The sequence below is a fragment of the Dermochelys coriacea genome, chromosome 7 (genome assembly GCF_009764565.3).
Source record: "Dermochelys coriacea isolate rDerCor1 chromosome 7, rDerCor1.pri.v4, whole genome shotgun sequence".
In the NCBI taxonomy this organism is placed as follows: domain Eukaryota; kingdom Metazoa; phylum Chordata; order Testudines; family Dermochelyidae; genus Dermochelys; species Dermochelys coriacea.
In genome coordinates this window covers 3739216-3766566 of record NC_050074.1, presented here as the reverse complement: position 1 = coordinate 3766566, position 27351 = coordinate 3739216, and the positions used below count along the sequence as shown (strand labels likewise).

The 27351-nt window shown below is 41.2% G+C and overlaps 1 protein-coding gene across 10 annotated transcripts in view; it reads left to right on the top strand.

Moving 5' to 3' along the window:
- The window catches only part of FHIT (fragile histidine triad diadenosine triphosphatase), a 1103840-nt gene that overhangs the window by 26826 nt on the left and 1049663 nt on the right, over positions 1-27351 (top strand). For all 10 annotated transcript variants that reach the window (XM_043519701.1, XM_043519703.1, XM_043519704.1 and 7 more), the window contains exons 2-3: positions 21636-21709; positions 22098-22146. The gene's annotated coding sequence lies outside the window, so the exon portion shown is untranslated. The remainder of the gene's footprint in view (positions 1-21635; positions 21710-22097; positions 22147-27351) is intronic.

Below are 27351 nucleotides of genomic sequence, written 5' to 3'. Positions count from 1 at the left end.
TAGCTATCCTCCAGTCATCTGGTACAGAGGTTGATTTAAATTATAGGTTAAATACCACAGTTAGTAGTCTTGCAGTTCCACATCTGAGTTCCTTCAGAACTCTTGGGTAAATACCATCTGGTCCTGGTGATTTACTACAGTTTAGTTATCAGTTTGTTCCAAAACCTGCTCTAAGGACACCTCAGTCTGGAACAGTTATTCAGATTCGTCACCTGAAAAGAATGGCTCAGGTTTGGGAATCTTCCTCACATCCTCAGCCATGAAGACCAAAGCAAAGAATTCATTTAGTTTCTCCGCAATGACCTTCTCGTCTTTGATTGCTCCTTTAGTATCTAGATCATCCATTGGCCCCACTGGTTCGTTAGCAAGCTTCCTGCTTCTGATATACTTTAACATTTTTTTGCTATTACTTTTTGAGTCTTTGGCTAGCTGTTCTTCAAATAATTTTTTGGCCTTCCTAATTATATTTTTACACTTCAGTTGCCAGAGTTTATGCTTCTTTCTATTTTCCTCAATAGGATTTAACTTCCACTTTTTAAAGGATGCCTTTTTGCCTCTCACTGCTTCTTTTACTTCGTTGTTTAGCCACGGTGGCACTTTTTTTGTCCTCCTACTATTTATTTTTAATTTGGGATATATATTTAAGTTGAGCCTCTATTATGGTGTCTTTAAAAAGTTTCCATGCAGCTTGCAGGGATTTCATTTTTGGCATTATGTCACACTATTAAAAAAAGTCATTTTAAATAAAGGGTGTTGCATTAGTTGTATTAAACATAACAAATGCAAATTATATTTGTGTGTGTGAAAGAGAGAGGACTGATATTTTCCTGTTCCGGCAACAGGACTCTCTGCTTCCTTTGTGAAAGTTGCATGTACATTTTGGACATAGAACTATGTCTAGATCACATTCTTCCTTGCTTACTTTTTAAGGTGTTATGCCATAAACATGAAAAATGTATGTTGAACATAGAGGAAGTAGATGAGACCTTTACAATGAGCATTACTCATTCAGTCCTTATGCATTATGTGTTTATGCAGCTCCCCTTTGGATTACACAGTGATAGTGCTATAAATTGACAGATAGAGCAGAGATTTTGGTAAGCTTCAAGTGTTCACTTTGTTTACAGTGTGTATAATGTAACTTTGTGAGGTTCAAAGAGTATGCTGAAGAATGCAGATATAAAAGCAAATTGTTGCTAATACTGAAGAGAGATATATGAATCAGAAAAAATACCTCATTGTGTAGTGTTTAAATGGCTTCTCGTAAACACTTAGGATTCTCATTAGTCCAACATCAGAAGACTAATGAATATTAATGTATGAGATCAAAGAAATATTTAAAAATCAATGCAAGTAAACAACAATTATATATTTAAGAATTATATAATGAACAAGATTTTAATTTCACAAAAACATGTCTCTCTTTCTCATAGTTCACTTAGGGTATTGAATATTTTCCACGATGCATTTTTTGTTATACTAAACTATAAAGAAAGCCAATTACACAATGCAAACAAAACAGTACAATATAATACATGTGATACATCAGAACTTCTATATATGAAATAATTGAGTATAGAATATACATCCATAATTCTATCAATGATTCAGAGAGAAATTACCTTTTAATATTTTAAAATTTATAGATTGGGGGATTATAGAATCTAACTACTAAAAATTGCACATTTTTCAAGATAATCTGTGACAAATGAGAACTTTAGTTAAGTAGATTATACTAAATACTTCCTCAAAAGCAGGTGTATTAGATTTTAGTCTTTTGAGTAAGGTATTACAGGTAGTTCAATAGTTGGAAGTATTTAGCTCTATATGCTTAAAGGAAAACTGAATTCCTTTTTTGGGGGGTGGGTGGGTTGCATGTTAGAAGGAGAGTGAATCAGCACAAATTTAGCAAGACAACTAAAACGTTGTTTATCCAACAGAACAACAAGGGGCAGATGTTGTCCTGAATCTTATTAAATTCAATAGGTATTTTTTAGTATTTAAAATACTTTATAGTCTTATTTACAGCTCTCCTTGGGATAATGAAATCTGTTTGGTTACCCTGTGTTGTGTTGTGAGCCTACCAACTGTGACATAAATAGCATCAAAAGGTGGTATTCTTGCAACCAGTTTGGTAAAGAGTTGTCAGTGCTGTGTCATGATTGAGATGGTACTTCCACTCTGAACTTCTGTTTTCAGCTATATTTTGCTAAAAAGGAGTGATACTGAGAATTCCCACTTTTTGAGGCAAAGAAGCAAGACATAATGCAAGTGAAATATTTATCAGAGGTTGGAGAATAGTGGCTGCATGGCATATTAAAATCCTCTCCTATAGCTGATGGAGTAGTACTTATGATGCTTCCCAGTAAGCCCCCTTTGTGCCTTCTTGCTTGGTGTGAAAGCTACTTTATGGTCAAGATTTTGGCCTTGGTGAATAGGGAACTTTCTGGGTAAGTGGTTTTAACCCTTGCAGAATCCATGCTTTACTTTAATAAAGAATTAAAGAAAGGTAATAGAATCTTTTAGTCCTTTATGTTTGCAAAGATAACACTTCAAATGTGAATTGAATGTTAACCTGTGTAGTGCTGTCCGCCTAGATATGTGGATAGCCCAGTGCCTCTGCTGCTGCTCTTAGGTTTGCATTGCAGCAGCAGAGTGGAAACTGTCCAGATCCTTGTCAGTTTAGCGGCTGCTGTTCACAACCTGATGAACAGAAGGTGAAGAATCAGCTCAGTCTCACTGCACTGTTGCTATTCAGAGCTATAAGCATGGCAAACAAACACTGAAATTATTCCTCAGAAGCAGAGGACCCAACCAGAAGCATCTAGAGACTCATCACCAACACTCTTGCCAGGAAGGAGATAATATGAGGACTTTCCAGCAGCCAGCTGGGGTTTAGGAGTGGCCATGGGACCATATAGCTTGTGGGAAGCCTCCAAGCAAAGTCCAGGACAGCACTCTTCCTTTTTCTAGCAATTGAGAGAAGAGTTAGTTTCTCATCTGGTCACTGGCACAGACAGGTGAGTTCCTCCCCACCCCCCCTAAATTTTATATCTGGCTTTGTGTTGTAGGTCTGAAACTTCACTCTCTGTCTGAGGATATGAGTGAATGGGTATGTGGAGGGGTGGATATTTGGGTGAGTGGGTAGGTGAGTAGATGGTTAATATCTGTGGGAGATGAAGGAAGGGGAGAGGTTAGATGAGACTAGAATATTGAGGTCGGTATGTTTGGGGAGGAGAAGTAGTAGAATAAGCAGGGAACAAATGGTGGAAGATGCAAAGAACAGTAAAGAAAGAAAGAAGGGAAAGTAAGCAAAATGCTATCTGAGAACTTATTAGAGTTTGATTTAAGGATATTTATTTTGTATATTTTGACACATGATTACAGTCTTGTGTTTTAATGGTTATAAAGATTTAACATCTTGAATCTCTACTTACTGTCAAATAATAGTCTGCCTCTATAATTTCCCATAACTCTGAAAATTTCAGTTGATAAAAATAGAAAAAAATGCTTAAAAGTAAATATTGATATTAACAATCAAAATTATAAAATAAAAATAAAAATTGAATTCTGCTATGCCTAATTGTAGGGAATGAATAAATAATTGGAATTAAACTATGAGAAAAGCCAGAATGAAAGCAAGAGACACAGCAAGTTACAGTTGCAGACATAACTTAAATAGGATGTTGATTGATAATATCATGCTTAAGGATAATACAGAGTAAACAGGACACAACTGTTATTTCTTTAATATGCAGGTGATATAGCAGCAAACACAGTTTTTAGCCTGTGGCAAGCTAGTAGGTTTTGGATAAAATTTTCTAGCCCTGATTATGGTAACTATCTAGGTAGGATGCTGTTAGAGATAGGTATGGAAACATGGCTGCTCCAGAATTAAGAGCCGGTTACAGAGCCCTGTTGGATTCCGTCTTAACTTTTCAAACAAATGAGATTAAAAAGAAATCTTGTGAATATATTTCTCCATATAATGGTGTTGGTGTCAGTGTGGATGTAGGTTACCTCTTGCATAAGTGCAGGCAACATGAGTTAAGACTATACCCATAAAACCTTTAATTTGCATGTCCAATATATTGTGCACAATATTCTTTTTCATCTGTGAACTGGACATTTGTGCTGAATTTACGTCCTTTCCCCCTGTCCTCCTTTTGGCTTGTTTGGTTCTCTCGAGTACCTATCAAATGCTGTGTGACAAGCAATTCATGTTGAGGAGTATGAATTTGGTGTATGTGATAAGGAAGAGTCATGTATCTTGATTTTTTCCCAATGTCATTTACACAGAATTCACCCTTAAATGGATGAATAGGGCTCCTATTATGTACTACCAGTACTACAGTTTAGTGAGTTTATACATCTCTCTTCGAACCATAAAATGATGGATTTTGACTCATACAGTGAATCAGATTAAACTGGATGTCACTTGCTTGATATGCTAAATTATATAATTTTTCACTTAAAATGTATTTTCTGATTTGATACAATTATGTGCAAATGTACTTATTTCCATGTAGTCTACTCCTCCATTGCCAAAAAAGGACTGCAGTAGCTCCACAGCTAGAATCCTTTCCTCATCTTTTACTGATACCAGAAATTCTAAGTTTCCACTAATCTCAGTGACAGAGTGCTGCCTCTTTAAGAGCAGACTTAGATCTAGCACATGTGTGTTCCAACTTCAAAGGAGGGATTCAGGGAGTTACTGTTCCAAGGAGGTGCTATATTGGGGACTGTAAGGTAGAAGCAATGCATGCCAGGTTTCAAAGTAACCTTTTCTCAGAATAGAGAGAGACCTGAATATAACAGCAGCTGCCAAGGGCCAAGAGGCTATTATGGCCTAAGGGAGAACTAATGGGCTGGAGAGGTACCCGGAGGAAGGAGTGATGTTTGGTTTGGAAAGCCAGAGACCTGGAGGAAGCTGGAGGTGTTAATGGACTTTTTTAGTGAGCAGGTGCTACATTGGTAGTGGGATGCCAGCTGCTCTGAAGCTGAGGAAGGACCCTGAGAGAGGCAATGAAAGGAACATGGAAGGAGACCTAGAGATAGACTGCAGCAGGACTCCAGGGAGAGCAAGTTTCATTTATTTTGTGTGCTTCTTGGAATCTGTGGAACCAGATGGTGAGTCCCTGCACCCAGGAATGAAAGTTTATTATTGGAATTTATTTCCTCCTAGACTGGGGATTGGTTTGGTGTGGTCAGAGGGCTAATCTGAACTGATATACCAGTAAGAAGAGGAGACCTGAGATGTGGTTACACTTACCATTGGCTATGTAGAACTTAATAGGTGAGGAGGAACCCTGAACTTCACCTGCTGAGTGGTAGCCAAACTAGGTCATTAAACACTTAAAAGGAAATTCCCTGTGTATGTCATAAACATATGCAATTTCATCAGTTTCAGAGTAGAGGAATGCTAATGGATGAAAATGTTAGAGTAAGTATACACTTCAAGACAGTTGAATTAGATTTTGATAAGCAAAAGCAATTTTGTGCATGGATAAATAACTATTTTCATGATCAAATTTTAGAGCAGGGTAAGGACCATCTTCATATTAATGTCTACTGTTAGAGACTTAATTTAGATCTATCATGTAGCATCATAAAAGTCACAGTTGTCAACTTCTTGCCCCAAATTACTTGTACTATGAACAAATGCACACTAGTATTATTGTATGGGGTAGAAATGTACACTCAGTCATAACATAATGGAAACAAAGCCTCTGAGATTAACTGATGCAGTTGGAATAAAGTTGATTTTTTCAAGTAAATTTTATCTGCTCTGTTTCTGTATATTTTATAATACAATCAGGCTTCCTTATGTTTTTGTATATATTATAATAAATCAGTCATGCTTATATTCCATTGTAATATAATAAAAAAGTAACTGAGTAATGGGGACTTACTTCCATATGAAACAGTGAACTATAGAGGAATTATTTTATTGTTATAAAATAAAAACAAATGAGTAATTCTAGGAATGAATTTGAATTTTGCTGCTTTATTTTCATCATGTTTCCTGTGAATTGTAGACCTGTGTAATAACTTTTATTGTTACCTGTGGGGATCTAAATGCATTTAATCCCCATCAGCCAAAATGAGAGTATTACTTCAAAAAGTAAAGAACAGATCCGATGATACAACACATTAAATTGTTCTGGGCATAAAGAACTTGAGGGAAAAGCATCTTCACAAGCAGGCAGGCTAACCTAGTGAGGAGATCTTTAAACTAGGTTCACCAGGGGAAGGAGACCAAAGCCCTGAGGTAAGTGGGGACGTGGGATAATGGGAGGAAGCACGAGCAGGAGAGCATGAGAGGGGAGGGCTCCTGCCTCACTCTGAGAAAGAGGGACGATCAGCGAGTTATCTCAAGTGCCTATACACAAATGCAAGAAGCCTGGGAAACAAGCAGGGAGAACTGGAAGTCCTGGCACAGTCAAGGAATTATGATGTGATTGCAATAACAGAGACTCAGTGAGATAACTCACATGAGAGACTTGATCTGATAACTCACATGACTGGAGTACTGTCATGGATGGATATAAACTGTTCAGGAAGGACAGGCAGGGCAGAAAAGGTGGGGGAGTTGCATTGTATGTAAGAGAGCAGTGTGACTTCTCAGAGCTCCGGTATGAAACTGCCGAAAAACCTGAGAGTCTCTGTATTGAGTTTAGAAGTGTGAGCAACAAGGGTGATGTCGTGGGGGAGTCTGCTTTAGACCACCAGACCAGGGGGATGAGGTGGACGAGGCTTTCTTCTGGCAACTAACGGAAGTTACTAAATTGCAGGCCCTCATTCTCAGAGGAGACTTCAATCACCCTGATATCTGCTGGGAAAGCAATACAGTGGTGCACAGACAATCCATGATGTATTTGGAAAGTGTAGGGGACAATTTCCTGGTGCAAGTGCTGGAGGAACCAACTAGGGGCAGAGCTTTTCTTGACCTGCTGCACACAAACCGGGAAGAATTAGTAGGGGAAGCAAAAGTGGATGGGAACCAGGAAGGCAGTGACTATGAGATGGTCGAGTTCAGGATCGTGACACAAGGAAGAAACGAGAGCAGCAGAATATGGACCCTGGACTTCAGAAAGCAGACTTTGACAACCTCAGGGAACTGATGGGCAGGATCCCCTGGGAGAATAACATGAGGGGGAAAGGAGTCCAGGAGAGCTGGCTGTATTTTAAAGAATCCTTTTTGAGGTTACAGGAACAAACCATCCCAATGTATAGAAAGAATAGTAAATATGGTAGGTGACCAGCTTGGCTTAACTGTGAAATCCTTGCTGATCTTAAACACAAAAAAGAAGCTTACAAGAAGTGGAAGATTGGGCAAATGACCAGGGAGGAGTATAAAAATACTGCTCAGCATGCCAGAATGAAATCAGGAAGGCCAAATCACACTTGGAGTTGCAGCTAGCAAGAGATGTTAAGAGTAACAAGAAGGGTTTCTTCAGGTATGTTAGCAACAAGAAGAAAGTCAAGGAAAGTGTGGGCTCCTTACTGAATGAGGGAGGCAACCTAGTGACAGAGGATGTGGAAAAAGCTAATGTACTCAATGCTTTTTTTGCCTCTGTCTTCACGAACAAGGTCAGCTCCCAGACTACTGCGCTGGGCAGCACAGCATGGGGAGGAGGTGACCAGCCCTCTATGAGAAAGAAGTGGTTCGGGACTATTTAGAAAAGCTGGACGAGCACAAGTCAATGGGGCCGGATGTGTTGCATCTGAGGGTGCTAAAGGAGTTCGCGGATGTGATTGCAGAGCCATTGGCCATTATCTTTGAAAACTCATGGCGATCGGGGGAAGTCCCGGACGACTGGAAAAAGGCTGATGTAGTGCCCATCTTTAAAAAAGGGAAGGAGGAGGATCCAGGGAACTACAGGCCAGTCAGCCTCACCTCAGTCCCTGGAAAAATCATGGAGTAGGTCCTCAAGGAATCAATTCTGAAGCACTTAGAGGAGAGGAAAGTGATCAGGAACAGTCAGCATGGATTCACCAAGGGCAAGTTATACCTGACTAATCTTATTGCCTTCTATGACGAGATAACTGGCTCTGTGGATAAGGGGAAAGCAGTGGACGTGGTTATTCCTTGACTTTAGCAAAGCTTTTGAAACGGTCTCCCACAGTATTCTTGCCAGCAAGTTAAAGAATTATGGGCTGGATGAATGGACTATAAGGTGGATAGAAAGCTGGCTAGATCATTGGGCTCAACGGGTAGTGATCAATGGCTCCATGTCTAGTTGGCAGTTGGTATCAAGCGGAGTGCCAAGCGGAGTGGTATCAAGCGGTCGGTCCTGGGATCAGTTTTGTTCAATATCTATATTAATGATCTGGAGGATGGCCTGGACTGCACCCTCAGCAAGTTTGCAGATGACACTAAACTGGGAGGAGTGGTTGATACGCTGGAGGGTAGGAATAGGATACAGAGACACCTAGACAAATTAGAGGATTGGGCCAAAAGAAATCTGATGAGGTTCAGCAAGGACAAGTGCAGAGTCCTGCACTTAGGATGGAAGAATCCCATGCAGTGCTACAGACTAGGGACCGAATGGCTAGGCAGCAGTTCTGCAGAAAAGGACCTAGGGTTTACAGTGGATGAGAAGTTGGATATGAGTTAACAGTGTTAACTTCTTGTTGCCAAGAAGGCCAATGGCAATTTGGGCTATATAAGTAGGGGGATTGCCAGCGGATCGAGGGACGTGATCGTTTCCCTCTATTTGACTCTGGTGAGGCCTCATCTGGAGTACTGTGTCCAGTTTTGGGCCCCACACTATAAGAAGGATGTGGAAAAATTGGAAAGCGTTCAGCGAAGGGCAACAAAAATGATTAGGGGACTGGAACACATGACTTATGAGGAGAGGCTGAGGGAACTGGGATTGTTTAATCTGCAGAAGAGAAGAATGGGGGGGATTTGATAGTTGCTTTCAACTACCTGAAAGGGGATTCCAAAGAGGATGGATCTCGACTGTTCTCAGTGTAGCAGATGACAGAACGAGGAGTAATGGTCTCAAGTTGCAGTGGGGGAGGTTCAGGTTGGATATTAGGAATAACTTTTTCACTCGGAGGGTGGTGAAGCACTGGAATGCATTACCTAGGGAGGTGGTGGAATCTCCTTCCTTTGAGGTTTTTAAGGTCAGGCTTGACAAAGCCGTGGCTGGGATGATTTAGTTAGGGACTGGTCCTGCTTTGAGCAAGCGGTTGGACTAGATGACTCCTGAGTTTTCTTCCAACCCTGATATTCTATGATATGATATCTGTGGTGGAAATCTACATTTTTTGACAATCATCTGGAGATTCCTGCAAACCTTTAATGGTACCTTTGTGCTCACAAGTGGATGCTTCTAATATTGTTACAATCACAGTAGTATCTAATGGTTTTTGGAGTGCCACTGAATCAAATTTCTGAAGTAGAAAGAACAGTTGACATTCTGTTTTAAAGTGACCGTATGTTTGACCTAGTTCTAGTATAGTAGTGTCATCACAGATGTATCTCATTGCAGTAGGTTCTTGGATGATGACAAGCGGAACAAGTTGCTTTAACTCGCATTTGCTCATCTGTCATATGGAACAGCTTGCAGATTCTTATTATGTGAATGAAATTGGGAAAGGGATTTTTTCCTTCCTAGGCTATCAACATAATTGAAAACCCCCCCACTATCATTATTAGGGCAAATGCATCTCTAAAAGCTGATAGAAATTTCCCCCTCATTTCTAGGAAGTGTAATTCTCATCCACTAAACTCAAAGGTTAGTGAAAACACTCCAAGTGCTAGAGAAAAGCCCCTTGATTATAGAAAAAGCTCATATGGCAAGAAGGGGTTTATCTTTACAGTAACTAAACTGACAGATGTACTTTTGACTTTGTCTTTAGACAACTCAGGTTGATGTGTCTTATAGTCCAAGAGAAGCCAGGGATGCTGGCTTTTTATGTTCTTCACTGAGTGATGACCAAACACTTAGCAGTTGGAAAGAGTGAACTGTTTGAAGATTTAGAAATGTACTACTCAAATTGTACGGCAGTGAATTCTACAGTCTTGGTCATGCCATCATTTATGCACAGAGCTCTTGAGAGTTCCATGAATAGAATGAGGCCACGGAATGGCCTTGTGGGTTACCCTTATTTTATATCGTACTGGCTTGACTGCTTCTCTATCCATGACAATGATTCATTTCACTCCGACTTCTGACTCTTACATTGTGATTTGTTTAGACATACATTGTGTTGTGTACAATTATTTTATTTAATGATTCTTTCCCCTTAAAAGTGAAAAAAAATATGAATCAGTAGTCATTCAAGTCATGCCTTTAAAATCACTTAGTAGAATAAAATTCCCAAGTATTGTAGCTGTCAGTTTGCTTTATCTAATTTATGAAGTAGAGGCAAAGGAATCAGCAATAGCACTCCATTCAGTGTCATTAGATTAGCCATTATAGAAACCACAGAAAGTATATAATCCTTTACTTTGTGTTCACTTGAATTTGGTTATTAAACTTTGATGGAACTTTCATGTAACCAAATGCTTTTGTTTACAACAATAAACAGGTTAACTCTTTACTTTCCTGAGTTAAATGTGGCAGCTTCAGTAGATGCCTACCTGACTGGTCCTTATATGTGTATATATGCCGTTGACTTACTTTTTTTTCTAAAATTTTGACAACCGCTTGTTCAAACAGCAGGTATGGATTAGATTGTTGGATAGCTTTTTTAGATTGTTGGATAGCTTTTTCTTTAAAGTTACTAAAGCAACTTTCTGCAAAAGTTTTTGCATTTTAAATTTTAGGCTACAAATTGTTAACATATACGTAACTTGTTAAAATATATTTTTGCAGCTCTCAACTGCAGAAATATCAGCAGTAAAAAAACAAATGAATAATTTAAATCTTTATTTGGAAAAATGATTCTAGACTTTTCTTGTATAGTATCACTCTAGTGAGGTATAAAACTCTCAAATTAAGAGATTGTATTATATCGGATATGAGATACACCTGTTATTATAGTGATATTATATTTTTTGTATTGCAATAATATAGTCCCACAGAAGGCTCTGGTCCTGTTATCGCGTATGTACATGCTTAGCTTTAAGCACAAATAGCTCCAATGACATCACCAGAACATTTAAGTGTTTGAGGTTAAGCACAAGATAAAGTGTTTGCAGGATTTGGGCCTAAATACAAAGCAAAAAAATTCCATGGACTTTAAGAGGAGCAGATCTGTGTCCTAAAGATTTTTCTTGCAGCATTTCCTGTGTACATTGAGATAAATAACCTATTTTTATTTGCATGATATTGTACTAGTTACATAAATACCTGAATAATATTTTATTAACTAAATTTATTTCAATCAGTTTAATACTTTTAGTTACAATATTGGGGTATAGTATAAAGTCATAGAAATGAAGGACTGGAAAGGACCTTGGTAGGTCATTTAGTCAGGTCCTGTGCACTGATGCAGGACTAAGTATTATCTAGACTATCCCTGTTAGGTGTTTGTCCAACCTATTCTTGAAAACTTCCAGAGATTCCAGAACCTTTCTTGATAATTTATTCCAGTGTTTTATCTACAGTTGAAAAGTTTTTTCTGATGTCTAGCCTAAATTTTCCTTGCTGCAATTAAGCCCATTATTTCTTGTCCTGTCTTCAGTGATTAAGGAGAAAAATGTATTGCCCTCCTCTTTATAACAACCTGTTACATACTTAAAGATTATCAGGTCTCACCTCAGTTGCCCCTTTCCAGACTTAACAAACCCAGTTTTTCAATTCTTTCCTTATAGGTCATGTTTTCTAGACCTTTAATTATTTTTTTGGCTCTCCTCTGGACTTTCTCCAGTTTGTCTTCATCTTTCCCAAAGTATGGTACCCAGAACTGGACACAGTGCTCCAGTTGAGGCCTTATCAGTGCTGAGTAGAAATGAAGAATTACTTCTTGTCTCTTGCTTACAACACTCCTGCTAATACATCCCAGAATGATGTTCACTTTTTTTGCAACAGTGTTACACTGTTGACTCATATTTAGTTTGTGATCCACTGTAACCCCCTAGTTCCTTTCCCTAGTACTCTTTCTTAGACAATCATTTCCCATTTTGAATTTGTGCAATTGATTATTCTTTCCTAAGTGTAGTACTTTGCATTTGTCCTTGTTGACTTTCATCTTGTTTATTTGAGGCTATTTCTCCAGTTTATCAAGATAATTTTGAATTCTAATCCTGTACTCCAAAGCACTTGAAACCCATCCCAGCTTGGTATTGTCTGCAGACTTTATAAGTGTACTCTCTATGTCATTATCTAATCATTTGTGAAGATATTAAATAGGACCAGACTAGGATAGTCCCTGAAGAATCCACTCGATATGCTCTTTGAACTTGATTGTGAAGCACTGATACCTACTCTCTGAGAATGCTTTTCCAACCAGTTGTCACCCATCTTATGGTAGATTTGTCTAGGCTATATTTCTTTAGTTTGTTTACGAACATATCAGAAGCCTTACTAAAGTCAAGATGTAACATCTACTACTTCCCCCCATCCATAAGTCTTGTTACTCTATCAAAGGACGATATAAGGTTAGTTTGACATGCTTGTTCTTGACAATTCCATGTTAACTGTTACATATCACTGAATTTTCTTTTAGGTGCTGTGACAAAGTTCCTCCTCTGCCTTGGTGGGTTCTGCACTTATTGGTGGATTTGCTCGCCTCAGAGATTCACGGCAGCCCTCATTTTGCCTGCTTTTGCTAGTGGTTCAAACCTGCCGTTCACTTAACTAACCTCGCCACTGGCCAGCATGGGGAAAAGGAAGGAGAACAATCCCCACAGTCTCTGCTGATCCACCTAGTGGATTGGGGGACAGGCCAGGGACCTTCCCCTCTGGGGTGGGACCCACAGTCCAGGTCAACTCCTCTTGTATCCAATAGGGAGTTGGGGGGATGGAGGGGACCTCAACCTGCCCTATACTTCGGGTTCCAGTGCAGGGCCCTCTGGATCACAGCTGTCTACAGTGTTTCATGTAACTCCTGTGTGACAGCTACAACTCCGTGGGCTACTTCCCCATGGCCTCCTCCCTACACCTTCTTTATCCTCACTACAGGACCATCCTCCTGATGCCAGATAGCGTTTGTACTCCTCAGTCCTCTCACTCTCAGCTCCTTGCATGCCACTCACTGAAGTGAGGTCCTTTTGAAATCAGGTGCCCTGATTAGCCAGCCTGTCTTAATGAATTCTTGCAGCTTCTTAATTGGCTCCAGGTGTCCTAATTAACTTGCCTGGGTTTCAGCAAATTCCTGATTGTTCTGGAACCGCCCCTGTTACCTTACCCTGGGAAAGGGGACCTGCTTAAACTGGGGCTAATATATCTGCCTTCTATCACTCTCCTGTAGCCATCTGGCCCAACCCTGTCACAGTGCTTACAAATTGATTTTTTGTTTATTAGTTCCATTATCTTTCTAGATACTGAAGTTATACTGACTGGTCTGTAATTCCCTGGGTTGTGTTTATTCCCGTTTTTATAGATAGACATTATATTTGCCCTTTTCCAGGCCTTGGGTATCTCTCTCGTCCTCCACGAGTTCTCAAAGATAATTGCTAATGGCTCAGAGATCTCTTCAGCCAGTTCCTTAAGTATTCTGGGATATATTAAATCAGGCCCTGCTGACTTGAAGATATTTAACTTCTCTAAGTAATTCTCAACTTGTTCTTTTCCTATTTTAGCCTTAAATCCTATTCCATTTACACTGATTGATACTAATGCATGGTGTTTGAATTATAGAAAGTTGCAAGCAATTGGCTTACTGTGGAATAGTAATTTTTTTGCTTTTGTAATGAGAGAATAACCTTCCTTGGACTACAAAGGGACCTTGAGAGATCATATAGTCCAGTCCCCTGCACTCATGCTCGGACTAAGTATTATCTAGACCATTCCTGACAGGTATTTGTCTAACCTGCTCTTAAAAAACTCTAATGATGGAGATTCCACAACCTCCCTAGGCAATTTATTCCAGTACTTAACCAACCTGACCATTAGGAAGTTTTTCCTAATGTCTAACCTAAGCCTCCCTTGCTGGAATTTAAGCCCATTGCTTCTTGTCCCATCCTCGAAGGTTAAGAATAACAATTCTTCTCCTTCCTCCTTGTAACAACCTTTTATGTACTTGAAAACTTTCATGTCTCCTCTCAGTCTTCTCTTTTCCACACTAAACAAACTCAATTTTTTCAATCTTCCCTCATAGGTCATGTTCTCTAGACCTTTAATCACTTTTGTTACTCTTCTCTGGACTTTCCCTAATTTGTCCACGTCTTTCCTGAAATGTGGTGCCCAGAACTGGACACAATACTCCAGCTGAGCCTTAATCAGCACAGGGTAGAGTGGAAGAATGATTTCTCGTGTCTTGCTTACAACATTCCTGCTAATACATCCCAGAATGATGTTCATTTTTTTTGCAACAGAGTTACACTGTTGACTCGTATTTAGCTTGTGGTCCACTGTGCCCCCCCAGATCCCTTTCCGCAGTACTCCTTCCTAGGCAGTCATTTTCTATTTTGTATGTGTGCAACTGATTGTTCCTTCCTAAATGGAGTACTTGTATTTGTCCTTTTTTGAATTTCATCAGCATAGTTAGTTTGAAAATCAGCTGTGCATGTGCATTAGCTACTTGACATAATGTTTTGTAAATATACAGAAATTAATTTATGTCTAATATAATGAACTTTTTTCAGACAAATTTTTAAAGGGACACTGCCATCTTAAAGAAATTGCAGTTCTATCTACAAATGTTTACCTACTAGTGTAAAAACAAATAACTTCTAAGATTACTGTAACTGAAAGATTACAGAAAACATGTTTTCAGTTTTACTTAGTATATTTGACAGCATTCTTTGTATTGTTGGAATTAAAAACATGAAACTGAAATTGCAAATCACAAAATTTGGCAGTGGAACTCAGAGGCAGATATAATTGTTGAAACTACTTTCAACCTGTTTTAAAATAGAAAATTGTGTAGATTGCAAGTTGACTGTTCCTTTCAAAAGCATCATTTTGGATTTTAGTCCAAAATTGACCAAGTTGCACCACAATCTCATCTATCTTATCTTGCTTTCTTTAATTCAGTGATGTTTATTTTTGAAGTAAATACTTGATCCATCTGAAACACACAGAACACAAAAAGGCAGTGTAGATTACTATCAGAATAAGAATAACTAATTTGTTGAGCTCGGTCAGTTTTGGAATTGAAAAGGCAGAGTTCCAAAATGTCCTCTGTAATGTGCATGATGTTTTCATAATCAGTAGAAGAGTATGTTTGTATGAAGTAAATGACTTGTATGGAAAATACTAGCTCAATTGCAGAGGCAGCTGTGACATTACCCAGGGTACGATCTGGACTGTTGAAAAGCTTTGTCCTTTCAATTCTCCAGTTCCCTCAGCCTCTTCTTGTAAGTCATGTGCCCCAATATGCCGTTAGCCTTCTTGGCAACAAGGGCACACTGTTGACTCATATCCAGCTTCTTGTCCACTGTAATCCCCAGATCCTTAGCCGCAGAACTGCCGCTTAGCCAGTCGGTCCCCAGCCTGTAGCAGTGCATGGGATTCTTCTGTCCTAAGTGCAGGACTCAGCACTTATCCTTGTTGAACCTCATCAGATTTCTTTTAGCTCAATCCTCCAATTTATATAGGTCACGCTGGACCCTATCGCTACCCTCCAGTGTATCTACTTTTCCTCCCAGCTAAGTGTCATCTGCAAACTTGCTGAGGGTGCAGTCCATCCCATCATCCTGATCATTAGATGGACGACCCTTCTTTCTTTTGCCCTGACTCAACTCCCCATACAAGATCTGTTCTGGGAGATGGTGGTCTTCCATTCTTTTTATGTGCCAGGTCTGTCTAAGTTTTGCTCTCAATACATTTCCTCAATGCTGGTTGTGTTTGCTCTTCAAGGACCTTAATATTGGTCACTCTGTCCTGCCAGCAAATTCTCATTATTGAGCATAGGAAACGCATATGAAATTGCTCATGCTGTTTAATGTGATGTCTATAAAGAGTCTCAGATCCTTACAGGAGAGATGTTAGAACCATGACACTGATCTTCAATTTGGTGGAGAGACGGATGTTGTGTTGGTTAAGAACTTTTGTTCCAAGTCGGCCAAGGGCCTGGCTGGCTTTACTAATTCTGATGGAGAGTTCCTTATTAAGAGAACCATCACTTGAGATGGTACTGCCCAAATACTTGCACTGATCCACATTTTTCAACTGTGTACCTTGGATGAAGATGGCTGGCATTGGAGCACTGGAATGAGGTGCTGGTTGGAACAAGACCTCTGTCTTCCTGAGACTGAGGCCAAAGATCTGGGGTGCTTCAGAAAATCTATCAACGATCACCTGAAGATCATCTTGTCTATGAGCCATCAAGGGGCAGTCACCTGCAAAAATTGCCTTGATGAGAAGCCTCTCCAGTATGTTGGTCTTAGCTTGACTCTTTGAAGATCAAAGAGGGAGCCATTGAGTCAGTAGCAGATGTATATCCTCTGATCCAAGTCCCTTGTTGCATGGCTGAGAACACAAACAAAGAACAAGTTGAACAGTACTGGAGCAAGTACTCAGCCTTCCTTCACTTTATTTGAGATTTCTAATGTATCAGAAATGTCACCATTGGCAAGTACTTGCACTATCATGTAGTCATGGAACAGACGGATGATTTGTATGAACCTTCTTGGGCAGCCCACTTAACGCAGAATAGCCCATAGACCCTCTCTGTTGACCGTACCAAAAGCTTTGGTCAAATTGATGAAAACTGCATACAGGTCCATGTTCTGCTCTAAACATTTTTCTTGGACCTGCCTTACAGCAAAGATCATGTCCATAGTGCTACGACCTGGTCTGAAACCACACTGCACTTCTGGCAGATTCTCCTCAGATATGTTTGCAATGAGTCTGTTCAGTACAATGCAAGCTCGTATTTTGCCTGCTATGACTATATGCTATAACTAGAGCAATGCCTCTAGTTTCTGCAGTCAGGTTTGCTGCCTTTGTTTTGAACAAAAATAAGTGATACAATAATAACATCTTTGAAGTCTTGTGGCATTTCTACTTCCTGCCAAATGCTACTCAGGATGTCATGAAACACCTTGATAGCCTTTGGGTCTGCTCCTTTATACAATTCTGCTGGGATACTATCCTTTCCAGATGCTTTTGCCCGAGTTGAGTTGTTTGATGGCTTTTATAACTTCCACAAGTGATGGAGGGAGATCGAGATCCTCTGATGAGTTTCTCAGGTAAATGGTCAAGGACATGCTGATCGACTGAGGATGGTCTATTGAGTAGACTAATGAAGTGTTCAACCCCTCTCTGTGTGATTCCCTCCTTATCCTTGATGAGGGTTGTGCCAGATTTAGATGATCTGTAGGCTGCTTTGAGAGAGTCAAAGGCCATCTTTGCGTTGTTTGTATCTGCATAATGTTGGACTTCTCCAACTTTCCTCTCCCACCACTCATCCTGCATTCTCCTTAGTTCATACTGCTCTGTAGGTACTTAAACCTATCTTTCTTTGTTGGAAGTAAATTCATTCTGCCATTCAACAAATGCTTTCTGCTTGTCACTTAGGAGCTTGGAGATGTCCTCATTGTTCTCATCAAACCAATCCTGATCTACCCTTTTCTTTGGCCTGAGCACTGATTTAGCTGTGTCAATAATCACATGTTTAAACTGGTTCCATTTTTCTGAAGGGTTGCCAGTGATTGATGGGCATGAAAAAAACTTATCAAGTAATTGCTGAAACTGCACCTGATAGCAAAGCTCAAGAACGCCAACTATGTTGAAGGCTGTTCTATTAAGTTTGGGATGCTGTGATGGTATTATATGCAGGTTCAGCATTGCTTTTATCAATATGTGGTCTGTCCAGCATTCTGCATCATGCATGGCTCTGGTAATTCTGACATCACGGATGTCTCGCTGGCGGGTGATAACATAGTCAATCAAGTGCCATTGTTTGGACCGTGGGTGGATCCATGTTGTTTTATATTTATCAATTTGCCTAAAGATGGTATTAATGATGAACAGACTGTGTTCTGCACATTTACCCAAGAGAACTTTGCTGTTCATATTTCCTACTCCATGTTTTCCTGACACACCTCTCCAGTCACTGCTGTCTCTACCAACTCTAGCGTTAAAGTCTTCCAGCAGGATGAGTTGTCATATGCAGATGTTTATCTGATGATGGAGTCCAGGTCAGAGTAGAACTGCTTCTTGCTTTCCTCTGTGCTGGTCAGTGTAGGTGCATAGGCACTGATGAGAGTGACATGCCAGAGAGGATTCAGGGGAAATGGAGGTTTCATGAGCTGTTCATTCAGGCCAGCAGGGAGGTCAGGAAGTTGTTTCAGGAGTGGCATTCTTGTGGAAAATCCAACTCCATGGATCCTGTCTTCATCCTCTGCTTTTTCTTTTCAAAAGAAAGTGTAATTGCCTCCTAGTTCACTGATGGAACCTTCTCCAGCCAATCTGCTCTCAATATTATAGTGGGCAAGTTCTCTCGGGACAAGAGCTGTTCTCCTCTCAAACCTTTGTGAATTGCCTCCATCCATAAGGCTGTGAACATTCCATGCTTCTAGGGTGAGTCTTTTCTTCTTTATTGTTTTTTGACTGCTGTAGGATGATCTGCCAACCGCGGTAGTCTGGCCAGATATTATGGGGCAGGCAATGTTTAGGGCACATTTTCTATCCTCTTCCTTTAAAAAGGATGAGCGGTGCTATCTTAAAAAGGGCTGCTCAGTTTCTTAGGATGCTGCTGAACTTCTCCACTGCCCTGGGGACGGAGCTGAACGGCCACTAGTCCCAAAGCTGCCTACGTGAAGGATTGTGGCTACGATTGCTAGTGGTCATCTCCACCTGTTGCTTCACCATGCCCCCATCACATCAAGAATGCACTGTAAGAGCAGAGGATGAATTTATTCAACATATTTGTTCTTGTAGTTCAATGAACATTTTTTATCTTATTGCTTATTAAAATCCCCTTTAACATAGTAGTCAAACTCTGGTGCAAAGACACGTGCAAAGTACTACACTTAAGAAGGAAAAATCAAATGCACAACTACAAAATGGGGAATAACTGGTTAGGCAGTAGTATTGTATAACAGGAACCCCCATAACAGGGGTTAAAGTGGATCACAAATTGACTATGAGCTAACCATGTGATATAGTTGCAAAAAAGGTTAATATCATTCTGGGGTGACAGGAGAGTCATATGTAAGATAAGAGGTAATTATCCTACCTCTTAGTCCTGCCCGGCCCTTGAGCTCCTGGACAGGGAGGCTAGTTCATGGCTCCTCCCATGCTGTCCCCCCGCTCTGTAGTTATGCCGTCATGCGGGCAGCACAGCTGGCTCTGGCCGGGTGGCGGGGCTGCGAGCTCCTGCTGCTCTGAGCTGCATGGTAAGGGGACAACAGGGTTCCGGGGGGGCAGTCAGGGGACGGGGAACAGGGAGAGTTGGATAGGTGTGGGAGTCCTGGGGGGGCCTTTCAAGGGGTGGGGGTGTGGATAGGGGTCAGGGCAGTCAGGGGACAGGGAGAAGGGGGGGGTTGGACGGGGGTGGCGTCCTGAGGGGGCAGTTTGGGGCATGGGGTCCCTGGAGGTGTCGGTCAGGGGACAAGGAGCAGGGGGGTTGGATGGGTTGGAGGTTCTGAGGGGGGGCAGTCAGGGGCGGGAAGTGGGAGGGGGTGGATAGGTGGTGGGAGCCAGGCTTTTTGGGGAGGCACAACCTTCCCTACCCGGCCATCCATACGGTTTCGCACCTCAGTGTGGCCCTCAGGCCAAAAAGTTTGCTCATCCCTGGTCTAGGTACATGGTCCTGCTTCAGCATGGGATCGAGGACTAGATGAACTCTTAAGGGCCCTTACAGGCCTTCATTTCTATGATTCTATATCTGTGGTTTTCCAGTGACATAACCCACATTTAGATTCACTGGAGAAACTGGAATCTATATACCCAGGATTACTGTATTTTTCTTCTGCATGGTTTTCATAGGCACGTGATGAGAGCATTTAAGAATCTCTCCTTCGATGGAAATTTGCTATTATTTGAGAGAATGCTCCAATAATTTGCCTGTGGCAAAAGCTCACTGAATGCATTATAAGAGCAGGGGATGAATTTATTCAACATATTTGTGCTTGTAGATCAGTGAACATTTTTCATCTTATTGCTTATTAAAATCAGTAGCAAAATCCACTTTAACATAGTAGTCAAACTCTGGTGCATTACAGTAACGAATGATTCAGAAAATCTCTCTTCTACAGTTAAAAAGTTCTGTTCCTTATTGTCTTGATACACAGTGTAAATTGCACACAAATATTTGTCATTGGTGAGCATTCATAGAATTTAAGGCCAGAAGGTATTAGATCATCTAGGCTGACCGTCTGTGTATCACAGGCCATTAAATTTCATTCAGTTACCAGTATATTAAGCCTAATAACTTGCGTTTGGCTAATACACATCTGCCAGAAAGGCATCCAGTCTTGACTTGCAGACATCAAGAGATGGACTATCTAGCACTGCCTTTGGTATTTTGTTCCACTGGTTGAGCACCCTCACTATTGTGCCTATTTTCTAATTTGAATTAGTCTGGTTTCAACTTACAGTGATTGGTTTTTGTTATGCCTTTTTCCATTAAAGAATCCTTTAGTACCCGATATTTTCTTTCAGTAGAGATACTTATACGCTGAAATCAAATCACCTCTAGTCTTCTTGATAAACTAAATAAATTGGGCCCTTTAGGTGTTCCACTCTACTGCATTTTCTGAAGATCTTGAATATTTTTGTCTCTTTTCTTCAACTTTTCCAGTTTTTCAACATCCTTTTAAAAATATGGATGCCAGAGCTGTATGTAGTATCCCAATATTGGTCTCACCAAAGCCTTAATACTGTTTAATTCGATGGGTTACATCTGCATATTTGAGTGGAGATTTGAGTGGTTTTGATGTTAAACTGCTGTGCCAATTTGAGGATGGACAGCTCAGTGGGTTATCTGGCACATCTTCCTTACCATGCATCTTTGTCTGACATGAGAAACCTAAATACTTATGTCTGATTTTTTCTTCTGGATGCAGGATAGTCTTTTTTTGGCTATATAAGCAAGTAGGATGGGGGGTATTAGGTAAATGCAGGTGTGATTTTAAACACCACCCTGCTGCTCAAACCTCAGATTTCATGACCCCAAGTGGGTTTTCCCCTGCAGTATCCGGAAGGACCTAAACCTGAGTAGCGATATCAGGTAGCATCTTTGTGCAGATCCCTTTTGAAGACTCTCCAGCCCTAAGGGATCCTTCCTTCTAGTTGAGGAGATTAGCCATGGCTTCTTCGTTAGTCAAAAGATGTCATTAGACATATTGAGGGAGTATTGAGTAATAAAAGTTAGGGCATTGCAGCTTTTGGAAACATTTCTAAATCCTAAAAGGGATATGGGAGTCGAATAGGAAGGTAATACATGGAATAAAATTAACAAATTATTTAAAATTCAGTTTTAATCTTTTCAGTTTTACCTGATACAACTAACATAAAAAAGATGAAAGAACTGTATATTAAATTTCCCATGACCTCTTACACTACAATGGTGGAGGTTTACTCACTTCTAATTCTTATATTTATGGTGTTCTTGCAAAATAGGTTGCAAGAGAACCACATGCCAGTGCTTCAAAAGCTGCATATCAGCTGGTGATTTTCCCCTTTCCCCATGCAAGGTGAGTGGTTCTTATTGCCAGAGCAGGCATTGTACTTCCACTTTTGTGCATCACATGTGGATCATGCCAGCTGGTCTTTAGGCTATGCTTAGTAGTGCCCCTCCAGCAGGCGCGTGGAGCAACGTCTCTGTGGATTTTGGAGGAAGCTAAAATTGGACAGAACACTTTTGCCCTGGGGTTCCCCTCTCTCTGCAAGCTTTCTGCTATATGCCTATGTGCTACTGACAGCCAGAATTTGGCCCATGAAATAGTAGTGAGAACTTTTTATCAGAGGTTTTTCTAGTAATTCTTGCTGTGACATAAGTAAAACATGGTTACTAATGTATACATCAAACATTCTTTCTTCACTGGCAGGCAGGTCAATGCTTTATTTTTTATCCCTTTGTAGCTTTGAAGTAAAGCAAAGAAGTGAAATCCCTTGAGAGTAGTCTGTAAAGGTAAGTGTATTTATTACATGGCATTGACAAACATTGCCTTACAATGTTGATTTTTCTTTTATTCAGGGATTTAAGTAAAGATATAGCTGACAGGACAACTTCTTTAACCACTTAGTTGTCCCATCACAATTGTTAGAGGGGAAGTGTAAGGAAACAACTTGATGTGCTGAGGATGGCCATATCTTAGAGCATGATTGCTGACTTATGCTTTGTTCACAGTGGTTAAGATATTCCAGTGTAGCTCTGTTCACTATGATTAATGGTAGGTGTGATTTAAAAAAAACAACAACAACACTGGTATTGCTTCTGGTCAATAGCTGAATAAAGCCAGGTGGCAAAATAGAACATTTAAAACAGAATGCAGAGTAGCATTTTAATCTGGTTATATTACATTTATTGTGATAGTTGTGCAATAGTATGCACAACTTTGACTGCTGCAAAGTTCTTCTGACTTTGTTATTGGGCTTTAAATGGACAAAAAGCTGAATATGAAGTAATAGAGAACAATATTTAGCCTTGTTTGCAGTTTTTCAATAGCTTTAGTCTTTTCTTTGAAGAAAATGTTACTCCCCATTGGTAGGCGTATTTATAAATGTGCAACTTAATTGCTCTTATTCATACTTAAACTGGAAATAGTTCATGCAGAAAAGAAATTGGATGATAAATTGTGGGCTGTGACAGGGATCGCTTTCATCAAGTGGCTTCACTGGACAGGTTAAAATAGCCTATAAACTTGTATTTGGTTTCAACAAGTTATTTTTAATTTTGAGATTTTCTGCTATCAGTTTTATAAGAGCTAATGTTAAGAACTGTGATAATAAATATTCCTGGGGGAATTTTGCGCCACTGCACACATGCAGAATTTATGTCCCCTTCAGATTTCTTTGCTTCCCTGCAGGAAAAGTGACTTTCTGACAGGGAAGCCACAAGAGCGGTCATGTGTCCCTCCCCAGCAATGTGTTTTGGGTGCCTGGGGCAGACAGCAGAGAGGTAAATCACTGTGGGGCAGAGGGTGAGACTGGGGAAAACCTGGTTGATTGATCCTATCCTGTGCTGGGCTCAGCTGCTCATCCTGGCTGGGCTGGGGAGGACAGGACTTCCTCTCCCATCCACCCAACCACCATGCATCCAGACCCCCTCATACCCAGCCCCTCATGCAAAGTCTCATCCCCCCCGCACTCAGAACTCCCCCTATGAGCCCCACTCCCCTTGGGACCACCCAGATGAGCTGCCCTCACTCGGTCACCCCACTGAGTCCCAATCAGCTGCACCTGGATCCCCATCCCACTGAGTCCCACTCCCCCAGCATCTTGATCCCCCAATTAACCCCCACACCCAGACCCCCTCTATTCCCCCCCGCGACGCACCTGCTGAGCCCCAACCACCTTCCTCTGGGCTCCCCTGCTGAGTCCAATTATCGTTGCACCGAACTCCCCCTCCCATAAGCCCTTGTGCATCCATATCCCCCCCTCCCGCATCTCGATCCTCCACTGAGCCGTTCACACCCAGATTGCCCCACACAGAATCCTCTCAACCCACCCCTGGATCCCCCCACACTAAGCCCCTCCACACTTGGATCCAACCTTGCTGAGCCTGCCTGCCCACACCTTGTGCACATGGCATGTTTCAGGTGCCCGCCCTATCCTTTCGCTATGTCAGGGTTAGGTTCAGCCTTACCGCTGAGTCCGTGTCCTGGGGTGGGGAGCTACACAGTGATCTCCCACCTCTGTGCAGCCAGTGGCCTGTGCTTTCCAATGCCATGCTGGAGCTTCTGTATTTGTTTGATAAATAAAATTTGCAGAATTTTAAAATATTGGGCACAGAATTTTTAATTTTTTGGTGCAGAATGCCCTCAGGAGTAAATAAAGCAGCCTGCAACATAAAAGGTAGATTTAGAAATTCAAAACGGTCACATTATGCAGTGAGATTTAAATTATTATTGTCTTGCAGTGTCGTCAATTGTAAACCACCGTGATCAAGTGTTAAAACATTTGTGAAATAACAGAGTTGTATAATATAGAAGAAATGTATGTTATGGTATAGTATGTGAGTGAAATTCATTTTTTTTTTCTGAGCACATTTACATTTTATGATATGGTAAATTGATTTTTAATGTTTATCTGCGTAGTTCAGCTGTTTATAGGTAGAATAAAGGCAAAAAAATTGGAACAAATATTTATGTGGTGGATAAGAGTGTTTTTAAAAGGAAAACTTTTTAGGGGAGAAAAACATCTGTTCTTATTTATATATGTCAGATACAATTTATGGGCTTATAGCTGCTTGCACCTGCTTAATCTTCTATTTGTTAAGCAAATACTGTATATTAGTTACCTTGGTGGCAGCTGCTGTATCACAAGTGATAAGGGATCTATGAACCAAACAGCTGTGCTTTATATATCCTTTGTATACTTGTCTTTAGGGTTGTAAGATGAGGACTCGAGATAAGTTAACTTGGCTTCCATCTCTCTCTCCCTTTCCTTCTCAGTTGCTTCTATGCCTCTAGATCTTCCCTATATCCTCATACTGCTCCACAGCTGACTCTTCACCACAGATCTATGTGCCAGGCAGACCATGCCTTCAGTTACTACTATATTCCTGAGCTTCTGAGGTTTTTCTGCTTCTTGGAGGATGAGCTGGTAGGAAGAAAGAAAATGCTGGTTGAGCCCAAGCATGAGCCACCAAGCCTTTCCTCATACCCCCTTAGAGCCCTTCCTCTTAACAAAGCATCCCCTGGTGACTTCTGCCATAACCTAGGAAACTATCTATTGTGGCAGAGCTCTGACCTTGTCCCCGTGGGTCCCGCACTTCCAGGCGGTTTATGCTAGCCTCAGAGGCTCACTGCAACCCTCCATGTAGCCCTTCTCTCCCTAGGGCCAGGGATACAGTCTCTGATCTCTTTTCATCATAAGCCAGCAAGGAGGTTGGTGAGAGAACTCCCACAGTCTCTGTTGTCCCTATAGGCTTGTTCCAGAACAGTTTAGCTTCCTGTCCTGAGAGGGGCCTGTCTTCCCCTCCCAGGAGGTGTTTCTGTAGTGGTGGTTTGGGGGGAGCCCTGGCCTGCCCTCTACTCTGGGTTCCAGCCCAGGGATCCTAATGGCAGCAGCTGTTGGCAGCTGACCTTTCATTGCCAGAGTTGCTACATTTCCCTGGGCCACTTCCCCACGGCTCTCCCGCTTCTCTCTCTTAACGCCTTCTTCACCCTTACCTTAGGGCTCCCTTTCCAGTGGCTTGAGGGTGTCTTCACTACCCAGCCCTTCAGCTGCACTTCCTCTCCTTTGGCTCCTTGGCTGTCCTTGGCCTTACTGGAGTGAGCCCTTTTAGAGCTTTGGAGGGGTCTTAATTAAAGTCAGGTGTTTACATTAGCTTAACGGCTTCAACTGACTCTTTGCAGGTTAATTGGAGTCATGTGTCCACCCTAGCCTGGAGCAGCCCCTGCTCTGGTCAGTCAGGGAACAGAAAACTGCTTATCCAGTGGCCAGTATATCTGCCTTCTACTACACTGCTGTACCCAACTGGCCTGGGTTTATCACACTATCTACTGATGATGTAAATCATAGAAACGTAGGGTTGGAGAGGTCATTTAGTCCATGCCCCTGTGCTGAGGCAGGACCAAGTAAACCTAGATCATTTCTGTCAGGTGTTTGTCTATCTGGTTCTTGAAACCCTCCAGTGATGGGGATTCCACAATCTTCCTTGGAAACCTATTCCAGTACTTAACTGCTCTGACAGTTAGAACGTTTTTTCTAATATCTAACCTGAATCTCTCTGGCTGCAGATTAAGCTGACCACTTCTTGTCCTACCTTCAGTGCACATTGAAAACAATTGATCACTGTCCTCTTGCCAAAAACATTGAGGGCTATTATAGACTTTTATCAGATCCCCCCTTAGTCTTCTTTTCTCAAGAGTAAACATGTCCAGGTTTTTAACCTTTCTTCATAGATCAGGTTTTCTAAACCTTTTGTCATTTTTGTTGCTCTCTTCCCGACTCTTTCCAGTTTGTCCACATCTTTCCAAAAGCGTGGTGCCCAGAACTTCACACATTACTCCAACTGAGGCCTCACCAGTGCTGAGCAGAGTGGGACTATTACTTCCCATGTCTTACATGCAACACTCCTGTTAATACATCCTTTAATGATATTAGACTTTTTTGCGACTACATGACATTGTTGGCTTCTACTGAAATTGTGATCCACTATAGCCCCCAGATCCTTTTTTCAGCATTACTACTACTTAGCCACTTATTCTTCATTTTGTAGTTGTGAATTTGAAGTGTAGTACCTGTCTTTATTGAATTTCACCTTGTTGATTCCAGACCAATTCTCCAATTTGTTAAGATAATTTTGAATCTTAAATCTGCCCTCCAAAGTGCTTGCAACCCCTCTCAGCTTTGTGTCATCCACAAATGTTATAAGTGTACTCTCCACTCCATTATCCAAATCATTAATTAAAATGTTGAATAGTACAAGACTGAGGGCTGACTTCTGCAGGACCCGACTAGATACTTCCTCCCAGTTTGACAGGAACCATTGATAACTAAGGCTACAATTCTGTCATGGAGGTCATGGATTCCATGACTTTCAGGGACTTCTGTGACTTCTTCTGGGGCAGGGCTGGAGTAGCTATCAGTCTCAGGACTGCTGGAGCAGTGGCTGCTGGAACAACTGACCTATGGCCAGTCTTGGGGCCATAGGAGAAGCTGACCGGCGGCCAGCCCTGGTGCCAGGAACAGCTGATTGGTAGCCAGCCCTGAGGCAACTGCAGCAGCGGTCACTGGAGCAGTGGCTGGGGTTGGTTCAGCTCCTGGGACTAGAGCAGCAGCAGTCCAGCCTCTGCCGCGGGAGCAGTGGTGGGGCTGGAGCAGCTGCAAGTCTCTGTTTGTCCCTCCTCTCCCACTCAGGGTACGTTTAGTAAAAGTCAGGGACAAGTCAAGGGCGTCTGTGAATTTTTGTTTATTGCCCATGACCTGTCCATGACTTTTACTAAAAACGCCCATGACAGAATCGTAGTTTTATTGATATCTACTCCTCTGAGTATGGTTTTTCAACCAGTTATGCACCCATCTAATACTAATTTAATCTAGCTGCATTTCCCTAGTTTGCTTATCAGAATGTCGTGTGTGACCACGTCAAAAGCCTCACTAAAATTCAAGATATATCATGTTGATTGCATCCCCGCTACCCACTAATCCAGTAATCCTATCCAAA